Source organism: Psittacula echo (assembly GCF_963264785.1).
Source record: "Psittacula echo genome assembly, chromosome: 2".
NCBI lineage: Eukaryota > Metazoa > Chordata > Aves > Psittaciformes > Psittacidae > Psittacula > Psittacula echo.
In genome coordinates, this window is record NC_137737.1 from 4,467,084 (window position 1) to 4,479,226 (window position 12,143).

A 12,143-nucleotide genomic window follows, 5' to 3' on the forward strand; every position below is an offset into this window, starting at 1 on the left:
TAAATCACAAACCAATTGTACAGTTCCAGCATTACAAAGCTTTGTACATTAAGTGAGCTACCTACAACTGGCATGCAATAGCTGCCATTTAGTGAGTAGAAAGTGTTTCTCCTACTTAATATGTTTTTACGATGACCCTGAAAGCCGCTTTGTGTGCATCCACTACTGGAATCTATTCCTTTTAACAGCCTTTATGCAACACATGAGTGACAAACCCATTCACAGTAGAAACAAGGAACAATACGACCATCACACAGAAAGATGCCAGTATGCCTTTGGTCATTTTACACACAATTTAAGTGTATTTTTTCTTTAATCTTGATCTTGGTGGCATCACTAAGCTTCCTACAGAGAGAGAACTGTCATGCAGATCTGGAAAAAAGGATTAGTTCAAAAGGAAAACAAAACCCTTTCTAACAGCCTACCTATCAACAATAGTTCTTTGACCAACAGGCTAAACCACAGTTCCTAATTCCATACTCCATAGGGGTCAGGACTTCTCATATCATACTGGTCTGTCTGCATTAATAGGGAAGTATTGGGAATAAGCAGCATGTTAAATCAGTTTTGTGAGAGTTAAAATAGTGCTATTCAAAAAGTTACACTGATAAAGTACCCAGCCTAATACTGGAGGCTATTGGAGGAGGCGCCCATTTCTGCAAACAGCAGTCACTACTGGGCAGAGGGAAAGGATCTGTTTCAGAGTTTCAAACAGAAACCACATCACTTTCTGCAAACTCCACCAACCTTGACTTGACCACCACTCATAACATACAACATCAGGACAACACAAAGCAAACTGCGTCCCACAAATGCTACTACTTGCAGGAGCACTAAACCACCCCAGTTCTGGAAATCACAGAAAATTATCTGCAATGATGTCTATAATATTAATCTTGGTTTTTTATCCTGAAATACATTGACTAGAATATTTCAAAACTCCAAAGAAAATCCTCAGAGGAAATGGAAGGATTAAATTGATCCTACAAAAGCAGCTGGTAATGTTACAGGAGACAGAACATGTGAAGCAGCAAGTTGCTCAGGTGTGAGATGCAGCAGAGAACAACAATAGAAACTCCAAATAGTTCCAGGCAAATCTTTTCAATCTGATCTTGCTCTCTACTACATACAAGTTCACTTATTCCCCCAACTTCCAACTGCATTCCACAGACTGACAGAGTGCCAAGTCAACATCCATTAATATACATGGCAAAACTTGCAGATCACATGCTAGTACTGCTCCATTAGTCAGGACTCTGGATTAAACCAGTCAGATGCTCAGAGGTTGCAGCAATAACTTCGTATTTCACTGAGATTTTACACACACACATATATCAAACATGGAACACCATGTATGTAAACTTATGTGCCTAATGACATTGATACTTCCTCAGCATCCGGTGTGGAGAGAGTACCCAGCACTCCCTACAACAGGCACTAAGCTCAGTTATGAACTAAACATTTTTGTTTGGTTAGAGGATTTTTCTGTACTACATCCAGAGATGATAGTTATTTCTACCACTATCCTCCACCGTGCAGTTAAATGCATTAGCAAGTGGGAGTTCATTCATGAAACTGACAGAAACTTTTGTTTAACTTCAACAGACATTTAAATTCTCTGCACACATACAGCCAGCTGATCTGCACTTCACTCATCAGCTCACATTAAACGCTGAAAACTCCTGCCTTCCATTCAGATTTTTACCCTTCTGGTTTTCCTCCCTTCTAATGATGCTCATTGAAAAACAGGCAAGTAACAGCTAGAATCATGTTTTAATACAATTTTCTTATGTGTTTCTAAACTGATTTTCTTATCTGTTGCCATCACAGGTTGTTCTGGCTCAATTCAAGCCTCAGAGAAGGCACAGCTCTGTGAATATGGTTCCTGGGCTGGAACAATAACAATGCAGGAGCAGTTTTACATCAGTAAAACATGCACAAATGGCAAACTGGTCATTGTAAGGGTTGTTTGGTTCGGTTTTGGTTTCACTCATTTTTTAGTTGCTGCTATCCTGATTGCAAAAACCATTCCACCCACAATTTAATCTCCATGGACTAAAAGGTTCAAATAAGGTTAGAGATTGCAAGAGAGAGAAAAGCATCCACACAGGAGATGTTCTCCCTTGCTCAGGCTGTGTAAGACAAGAACCTTGGGCTCCCAGCCTTTAAGAGATGTCCCATTTTTCGGACATTTCCCCCTCCTCCCTAAATTTACCTGAAAATAAGCTCATCTAAACATGAAGTCCAAAACTGTCAGCTGCAAACCAGAGCAGATGCCAAAATCTCAAATTTGCTAAAAAGCACAATGAAATATTTTAGCCATTTTAAATAGAGGTATACTACCAAAAGCTCTCCATAATCCCCGACATTGAAGAAGCCAAGTTAGGGTTTGTATGCCCCTTCTCAATGGCTATGAAAACTACCTCTAACTGAAAACAGCAGCAATTTACCTGTAAATAATTCACAAGCCAAATTTTGTAAGCGGCTCTTGACCTTCGGTGAACAGTTACACCCGACCGCCTCTCTCCTTAAAGGGGGCGGAAGGGACAAAGGACCGCGGGCAGCAGAGATGCGAGGCGGGCCGCAGCTGTGAAGGTCGCTCCGCTGCCATAGGACCGCGGCGGCCCGAGTAGGAGTCGCTGCACCTTGCTCAGCACCCCGTTTCGCAGGCCTCGTCACCGCAACGCCGCGGCCCAGCGGCCCGACCACCGCCGCTCTCACTCTCTCCCTCACCTGAAGGCAAGGGGCCAGAGAGAGCGGACGCAGACCCGCTGGGGCCCGGTGCCAGCGCCCGTCTCCCGTCCTCCAGTCTCCCCCTCCCGGGCCGTTGCCGAACCCGAAGCTCGCCAACCGGACATACTCACCCCGCTCCGGGGTCCCCAACCACGGCCGCCGCCAACGGGGCACGGGGGGTGGCGGCGCCCCGGCGGGCCGGGGGAGCTTCGCTGCCGGCGGCGGCCACCTCCGGGCTGGTGGCTCCCTCACGGCTCTCCCGCGGCCCGCGCCGAGCGGGCAGAGCGCAGGGGCTGCTGTGGCCGGCTGGCTGCTGCTTCCCTCTCCTCCTGCCAGCGCCTCATGTGCCCTCCTCCACGGCCTCCCCGCCGCTCCAGCTCCCCGCTCCCAAACAGCGCCTGGGGACCGCTGCCAACTCCTCCTGCCGGGCGGCAAAACACGTGGGACGGCCGGCGGCTGCTCTCCTCGGCTGGGCCAGGCCGGGCCGGTCGACGGGGCCTGCTCTAGAGGCGGGGCAGGCGGACACAGAGGGGGCCACGGACACCGCCCGCCGCCGGCGGGGCAGCAGGAAGGGGAGCGCCGCGGGCGAGCACCCCGGCGGTCGCAGCGCTCCCCCCGCCCCCGGCGGCCATTACCTCATGGCCCAGCCCTGCTGCGGGGAGGGGCCGCGCGTCGCCCAGCAACCGGCCCCCTGCCGCGGCCGAGGTCCGCGCAGCCGCTCGTGTGTCAGAGAAGGGGCTGCGGGTTTGGCAAGCGTTCGGGCTGCTTGTGACCACCTCGGCCCGGTTTTGGATGACAGGGCTGGTACAGCCGGCACATTGCCACGGCGACCTGCTCGTGGAGTTACCGTGGTGCAGGCGAGAGCGCTGCCTGTCTGAGCGGGGCAAAAGGGCTGGAACAAAACCTTGGCCGAGCACCCAGGCGGCTGCAGGGACGCTGGCGGACAGAACTACCGACACGAGAATAGGGGAGAGGGTCTCGGTGAAATTTAGACATTCAAAATACGTGTTTCTTCGAGTCTGGTAGAAGAACGAAGGAGAGGAATCTTGCCTGTACCCTTCTGAGAAGGAAAGTTGCAGTATGAGTGCGAGATACATTAGACACCAGAAAATCCCCTAAGGAAAAGATTTATTTATGTCTCACAGAGAAAAGCTTCAATCTAGATTCTTAATAAATCTAATCATAAACCAACCAACCAACCAAAACCAAAGAAACAAACGACCAACAGAGGAAACCATGACTTCTTGTTTCTTGTGGCTCACAGAACTATTTAGTGGAGGAGGGTTTAATTGTTGTTTACTGGCAAGGAAAGAAGAATTGTGTCCAAGGTTACAGCTGGTAAGACAAAAAAGTGGCAGCCACACTGGTGAGAAGCCTAGGATGTGTGCTGACCTCAAGCAGGTGTATGTGGACTCAGGGTTTGACCCTCAATAACCCATAAAAAGAAATGCTCCAGCCCTTCACAGATGCAAACAAAGAGAATCCCGCTTGGGTGATGGAGAAGAGAGGAGAAATGTTGCAAGGAGAACAGAGGCTTGACAGGCGCTACCAACAGGCTTGTCTTGAGGGCAGATCCCCTGGAAGTGACTCAGGGTGCAGTCGGATGGGGCATGAGAGTCAGCCTAAATCTTTGCTGCAGCCAAAGGAGCAGGCTGCTCCCCCACTCCTGGCCTTCCTGGCAAATGGCTCTGCTGCTTAGGATTCCTCAGCGGGTGACTCAGTAATACTGAGTGCTAACAGAACTAATTATATTCTTTCCCTTGTCAGTTTTCTGCCAGATTAGTAAACTGAATAGATTTACACTAAGATCATAAAAGTATCAGGAGTGAGCACAAAGGAAACATTTTGTCTGGGAGGAACAGGACCATCCCTTTGGTGACCCTGCACTCTTAAATCATCTTGGTAGCCTCATCTAACTGCTCCCTGAAGTAGAAACTTCTTGCTCCTTTAGGCAGTCTAATGCCTAGGTATGGTTAAAAAGGTTGGTCTCTTCCACTTCCCACCCTCAGCTGAGTCCTCCCCATTGCTTCCTGCTTTGTGCTGAGTCTTGTCTACACATGACCCAGTGAGCAAGCCAGATCTGGAGGTTTTAAAAAGGGCTGTTTTCTGATTAATTCCTGAAACAGCTAACAGTGGAGTCAGAGAGGAGTGACAGAGGTTGCTCAAGAGGGGGAACAAGACTCTGTGGTTGCAAATGAGGGATAGAGCCTTGCAGCAACAGCCAGTCACTTGTTATCATGCATAATGTAAGCCCAAGACAGCAGTGAGGAGGAATGGTTTGCACAGGGAACGGAAAGTTTTGAGGAAGAGTTTGCTCTGTGCTGTATGAAATGTCACTGAGAAGCAAGGGAAAAGCAGACAGGCTGCTAAGGGGATAATACTAATAAAAAATAAAAAGCTTTCAGTTGCACAAAAGCAAGAGAAAGACACACAACAGAGTCATCTTGGAACCAGAGCCCAGGAAGGAAATCAGTGCTGAAAAAAACCCCCAGAAGGCAGAAACGATCTGCAGACAGAAGGAAACCCTAGAAGCAGAAAAGTGAAGATCCACACCAACAACAGGGAGAAGCAAGTATGCCTGACTAGAGACTTGTTGAGAAGAACCAACTGACCTGTCATGTCTGTAAGGAACAAGGATTTGAGATACACCACTGAGGCCAGAGTCTTGTTAGAGCAAGGAGAAGCCCTTCATGGGGGGACAAATGGCAATGACATGCCCCATTTATTCCCAAACAGTGTGTGGGAGCACATCAGGAAGAGAACTGGGGACTACGGGGTTGCCAGCCTGTCCCCTGCAAGGTGTGTCTTTATGTTGTTTGTGGTATAGGTAGCTGCTGTTTGGCGGTTGCTGCACCAAATCCTCCTTATGATTTGTTGTTGCATCGTGCTTAGTGCACATAAGCATGCTCTGTTACATTATGATACACCCACCTAGCAATTCCAAAGGTGGCAACTGACACAGCACCCAGATAAGCTTCCTAGATTTCTCTGATCTCTTTATGTTTTTATTATTCTCTCTATTTCCGCTCTCTTCTTGATTATAACATACTTATCACATTCATTCCCAATTTTGCTTCCTTGATTACATCTCTAGAAGAGACTTATTTCCACCTTGCTAAAATAGAAGACTTCTCAAATACACTTTTCAGTGATGATGCTGTTGCTTTTTCTTGTGTATTATTCACTCTAGAACTTCTTTGATTTCTTTACAGGGACTATAAAATAATACAATATTGCCTTAAAAGCATTTGAAACCAGTTTCAGAAATCTGTGGTTAGTTTGCCAGCTGAAATCCCAATTGCAGCTACAGTTGTAGATGATTTTAATCTCAGAACATAAGCTAATTCCAGTGGGCACAAACAAATGTTCTGAAAAAATAAAAAATGCCTTTAAACCATACCCACAAATGTATTTCTGAATAGCTGTGTCATGGAGTTAAGAAGAAAGAAGTTGCAGTGCTTTCTCTTCTTGTTCTTCCTGCTGGTACCTGCTGTGACTGGTCCCATTTCTCACACTTTTATACCCACATGGGCTAAGTAATGCTCTAAGCCCTTTAAAAGGAGCTATGAAGTATCTGCATAATGCTGCCTGCACAGCATCTTCTCTTGTTTAAATGGTGGCTCTGGTAAAGCTAGTGTTGCTTTAACTTGAATATCAATAAATGTAAATTCTTGTAAGTTGTCTGACTGAGCATCTGAAACTTAAAAATGTGACCTCTTTTGATGGATTTTTTTCTGATTTTGTGTTTTATTTGGGTTTTTTGTTTGTTTGTTTACAGCAAGGTATGCAATGCTACCTTTGCTGGAAGAATCAAATCTGCAGAAAAGCTTTTCTTGCTCAGTGCTCTATGCTTCCTTCAGCTAGCATCAGCCAGCACCAATGCTTTCTCCTTCTTCAAGTGCTACTGTTCTGGAAATTTCTTTCATGTAAAGAGGATGCATCTGTCAGGAGCAATACCAGCTTAGAGCATTGGTTGGAAGCGTTATTGCAACTGTGACCCAAGGACAACGGGCACATATAATTTGAAAAGAACACAAGGAATGAGCAGTAAACCAACCAAGTGAAGTTTATCAATAAACTAAAGCATAAACACAAGCAGAGGAAACAAATAAAATGAAGATAAAAAGGTCTTAAGGAAAAATATAATTAAAAATTACCTGCATAGAGGATCATATATAATAATTATGGCAAAATAAAGCATTATTCCACAGCTTAGAGTCTGAAAAAAAAATTGAAGAAAGGAAACAGTGACTGAGGATGGTGTTTTGCACATATTTGACATTAATGAAATGCAAGTTGGAATAGTTTGTAAAGCTCAGATTAGCATTAGAAGTGAAGACAAGTACATAAACAAACAGGAAATTAAATGCAAGATAGTGGGTTAATGATAAATGTGCCAGGCATGCATGTTGCAAGAAAAGGGGAATAAAAAGTGCAATCAAGCAAAGCCAAATGAAAATTACACTGTGGAATGATGATAATACCTTCAAGACATTGTGAGTTCTAATTAGGATGCAAAGGATATCCTGAATATACAAGCTGAATCTTCAGAATATACAACATTAAAGTCATTGCTTTCTGCAGAAACAGTGAAGCTCCATATGTAATAATAGAGCATTTGACTCTTGTGTGAGGCCAAACTGCTGAATGTATTTGAAGAAAATGGGATGTTTTTCCAACATGTTATATCTAGAGAGTACAGCATCTGCTTTACACACTATCTATTGCATCAGAGTAAGGAATAGGTCGAACATTGAAATACACAGAAAAATACAGCATTGCTAGTATTTCTACATCATCTCAAACTTGCATAAGTAGCATGGTAGTCACTGCAAGAGCAAGATTTTGGCAAGGCCTATTCAGCCTTCCTGCATCAGCAAGGCTGTCATCTCATCATACCTCAAAAGCCAGCAGGGAAGCTTAGGTGTTGAGAATGCTGTTAGTAGTGAACCTTGCAGCAGCTGAATATCAGCTTTGCCAGCCGGGCAATCAGCATCAAAGCTGATGATACGCAGGAATGTGGTATGAGGAATGCCTGGCAGAAACTGTGGTAGTCCGTAACAATTAACCTCATCTCTTTAGCAGATAAAACTCAGCACAAGCAATAACAACAAAGAGGAAGTTGGTTTGACTTTGGTATCATATAAACAGCAGTGGCTGACTTCCCAAGAAAACCCAGTGACTTTGGGAAGGTAAAAGTAGCTTGTAATATACGAACCTTTAAAGGTATTAACTCAAGAGAGTACTAAAATTCGCAGAGTATCTCACCACATGTCTTTCAAACCTTAGACATATGCAACGCATTGAGACCATAATGGAGGAAGAGCCAACCCGACATGCTATACATGAAGTATTGGTGACCTTACAAGTTGATCCAGTGGGGCGAGATTTGGAGCCCTGTTCTTGTAAGAGAAACCACAAGTAGTTTTTGCCTCACCAGTGAAACAAACACATCAGAAGGGACTGTTTTGCCTTTTTAGCTGTTTCTGCAGCTAGAAGGTCAACTCTATGATTGATAAAACAAATTTCCAAAGAGAAGAATCCCAGGAGATACCGAAGAATCCCAGGAGATACCAAAGAATCTGAAAAATCATTGCTACTCCCAAATAGTAGCAGCACACGATACTTAAGCTGTAACATTTACATTTATTTAACAACTTCAAGAGGGATCAGTGACTACAGAAGCCTTGTACCAAAAACCCAAGGTGACTAAGTTGTGAGAACCTTAATGTTACCACAGAAATGCAGAAATAAAGAAAAACAGACAAAGAGTTTCACTCAAACAGTGAAAGTATGTGCTAGTTTTAAGAGGATGTTGGAAAATAATCTGAGGATAAAAAGCACACGATAAAGATGTGATTGTGTCCATTGTTCTGCTGAAAGATCAGAGAAGTGGCCCTGTGTGCTTCCCAGGAATGTTAGAACTATGAAGGTGGATGGAACACCCAAATATGATAGATGAGCAACTGAATCACCATATCCAGAACTCTGAGAATAGAAACTCTCTTGAGAATGGGGTCAGTCTGGAACAGAAAGAAACACCATGTACTAGCAAGATGGGGTAGAGCATGAGTAATCGTGATAGCTGGGAGAAAACTTAGTGCATCCGGCAAAATAAAACATAAGTGTATAACATCTTCAACAGACATTAGAGCAAGCTACAGATCTTACCAAAAGAAAACAAAACATGCAGACATACCTAAAACTACAGAGTACTAATCAGGCTTTTGGGAATCAGGCAAAACGTCAGAGGCTTCTGTAGTACCCATTGAGGGTAGAGCCCGAAGTGTTTGAACATTCCTGAACTATGTGGTTACAATCACAAGATCTCAGTTTACCTTAAATTAGATCATATACTTATTTGAGAACAAGAATTTGATTGCATCTGACTGTTTCATATAATAGCCAGGCAAATAGCAAGGCTGAGTTTGCTGTACAGATTGCTGAGAGGATTGAAATGGTGCAAACAGCACAGAGAATATTTTGCATTCCGTTCTTGAATGTTGAAAATATTCCCACAGAAAAGTTCATTGCAGTTGAGTACAGTGCTTGAAGTCATGTTCAGTAACAGACTAAAGGAGTAACAGGCTAAACCAGGAAAAACAAAACCACCAAAGATAAGAGTCCTATAATTGCAGCCCTGACCTGCATTTGTATTTAGATTATTTCTTCATGGTAACTCTTGCACTGGAAGCAAGTAAAATGTTTGAAGACAGAATTCCTGATTCTTACTCCAAATCAAAGGGAAAGTTCCCCCTCTGGAGTATATTGAAATTGTTTGTATCTTTCTTATCGTCTGGATATACATGTAATGAAGTGTGTATCAACAACGACAAAGCGACACAGTTCCAAACTAAGAGGTATTGGAAAAAAAGAGGGGAGTAAGTCAACGTGTCCCCTGTATCTGCCTTTAATTACACCAAAAAGTCTTCATCATGGAGACATTTAATTTAAAAAGCTATGAAACTCTGGTTTGTTTGTTATTAAAGCATTGTTTTGTGATTTTCTCTACTTTGCAATGCTATTGCCACTTTTATATGAAGATTTCAACAGATTTTGTTAAAGTTCATGCCATCTCACTCCCCCAGAATGGGATACTTACCCCCTTGGCATAAAGTCAATCTCTAACCTAGACTAATTTAACAGAAATCTGTACATAGAACAAAACACTAGAAATTTGGAAGCAAAGGCAATAACTTGATAGTTACTATGGCTTAGTTTGGACAAGGACAATGAAATTAAGTGACTTTTTTAAGATCTGCCATCAAACTGCTGTCGCAACTGGTCTGCAATTGAGCTAATATTCTACTCTTTCTTTTTTATATCCGTCACCCTCATCAGAGCCAAAGATAAAATACAGTTTCCTAAAATATAAATAAAGCCCTCTTCAAAGCATACTTTTCTTGTGCTTACTGAGAGAAACTAGGTGATGTCTACTTACACATTTGGTTTATTTATATCCAGCCAACTACTCATTTACATTAAAAAAGAAATGGCAAAAATATTTTGCTTGTTTAGCTTCAAAGCTTCAGCTTCATTGGGAATTACAGATCAAGTCTGCAATGGCTGAGAAATTATGCTGCAGAATGGGATAGGATCTGAAATTGTTAAGAAGTGAGCAGTTTTGCCATGCATATGTATGGCACGATATGTTTTGATGGTTATGACTCGAGTCCATTCTATGTGGATATCCAATAAACCAGCGTGCACACTGACCTCTTACCAGTCTTGTAGATTCTCTACCAAACCTCTCAACAACTGAACTGTGACAGAACTCTTGGCAAGCTGTGTAACTCATGAAGCTTCATTTCCCCCAGATCTGTGCTTTGTGTCTACAGCCTCCACTGTCTGAGACGGTATTAAACAAAGCTGAAACATTTTTTGCAGATGACACCTTTCTAACATCCCTCTCCCAAACAGAGTGGGTTGGGTTGGTTTTAGGTTTTTTTGTTACAGAATCAGGGAGGTTTCAGTTCATACTGAAATCTTCCCTACAGTGGGGGTAAAAAAATCTGACCATCTGTCATCATACAGCCTATAGAAACATTGAATCCTTCCTGCTAAGTATACTACTAATCTTATAAAATCTGGTTGAAATGGATCAATGGGTTCAAAACTGTTTAGGAAATCAAGTTGAAAATGGGATAATGGTCAAAACAGATTCCCAGGCTGGTTTGTGTTGGAAGGGACCTTAAAGCTCATCCAGTTCCAACCCCCTGCCACAGGCAGGGACACCTTCCACCAGACCAGGTTGCTCCAAGCCCCTGTGTCCAACCTGGCCTTGAACACTGCCAGGGATGGGGCAGCCACAGCTTCTCTGGGCACCCGGTGCCTGGAACATTATTCAACTTGCTCTGGAAAGGCAGATCAAATGTGAAATGTTTTGTCATGCAATGAGGAAAAGATGCTGACTTGAATTTTTCAAGGGCTTTGCAAAACCAAAACCAGACAAACACAAAACCCAAACTCAACCCTCCCTGGGATGAAGAATACAGTGAAAACACCACTTTACACTTAAAAATGGAAAGCACTCTTTTCAAGGGCTCAATGTTGTCACAACGAAGTATCTCTCAATTAGGCTTTTACAAATCGCCGTTAACAGGACTAACAACGCTACCTGTTGTGTTGTCCGACGCTCGGCCCATGGCGGTTTAATAGCAAAGCCCCACAACGTGGACGAAGAGCGCAAGGTCTGGGATTCCCGCTCCTCCTGTGAGGCTTCCCCTCACCATGGGCTGAGGTACACCTCAGCCTGCCCGCCCTTCAGCCCCGCGCTGGCGGTTCCCCGGCAACCGGGCGGCTGCGCCCCCTCCTGTCTCGACTGCAACCCACAACATCCGGGAACTCCCGTCTGGCCTCGGCCCTGCTCTGACATCAGCGCCTTCCGGCCCAATGGCGGCTCCGCTCTGTTTCCGGCGTCTGGCCCCGTCTCCTGGATACAGGTGCGAGGTGGCGACCATTCGAGCGGTGCGCGGGGGGAGGCCGGACAGACCCGTGGGACGCCTGGCTCTGTGTTCTGGCTAGAGTAAAAATAAAACCCACAACAGCCCCTGGACTCACTCTGACTGTTGTACCGCTGCTCTTCCCGCTGGTTGTATTTTGTGGTGTGCGGGGACCAGTTTCCCGCCGGAACGCCTCCTCCCTCCTCTTGCATAATGGAATGTTCCAGTCGTGAGGCGATTTCGGTTGATGGCGGCGGTAGCAGCGCTGCCGCTTGGTCCATCCGCTGCCCCACAGGTACGGTTGTCGCTTCCTATCCGCCACCCGTCACCTCGCGTCCTGCGGGCGGGTAACGGCCCTTAGCGCGAGCCTAACGGCCGGCGGAGCGCCACCCCGCCCCTCTCTTCGTCCTCTTCTCTAGTCCCGCACCCGTGACCATGCCATGAAGTTGTGGAATGGTTCGGGTTGGA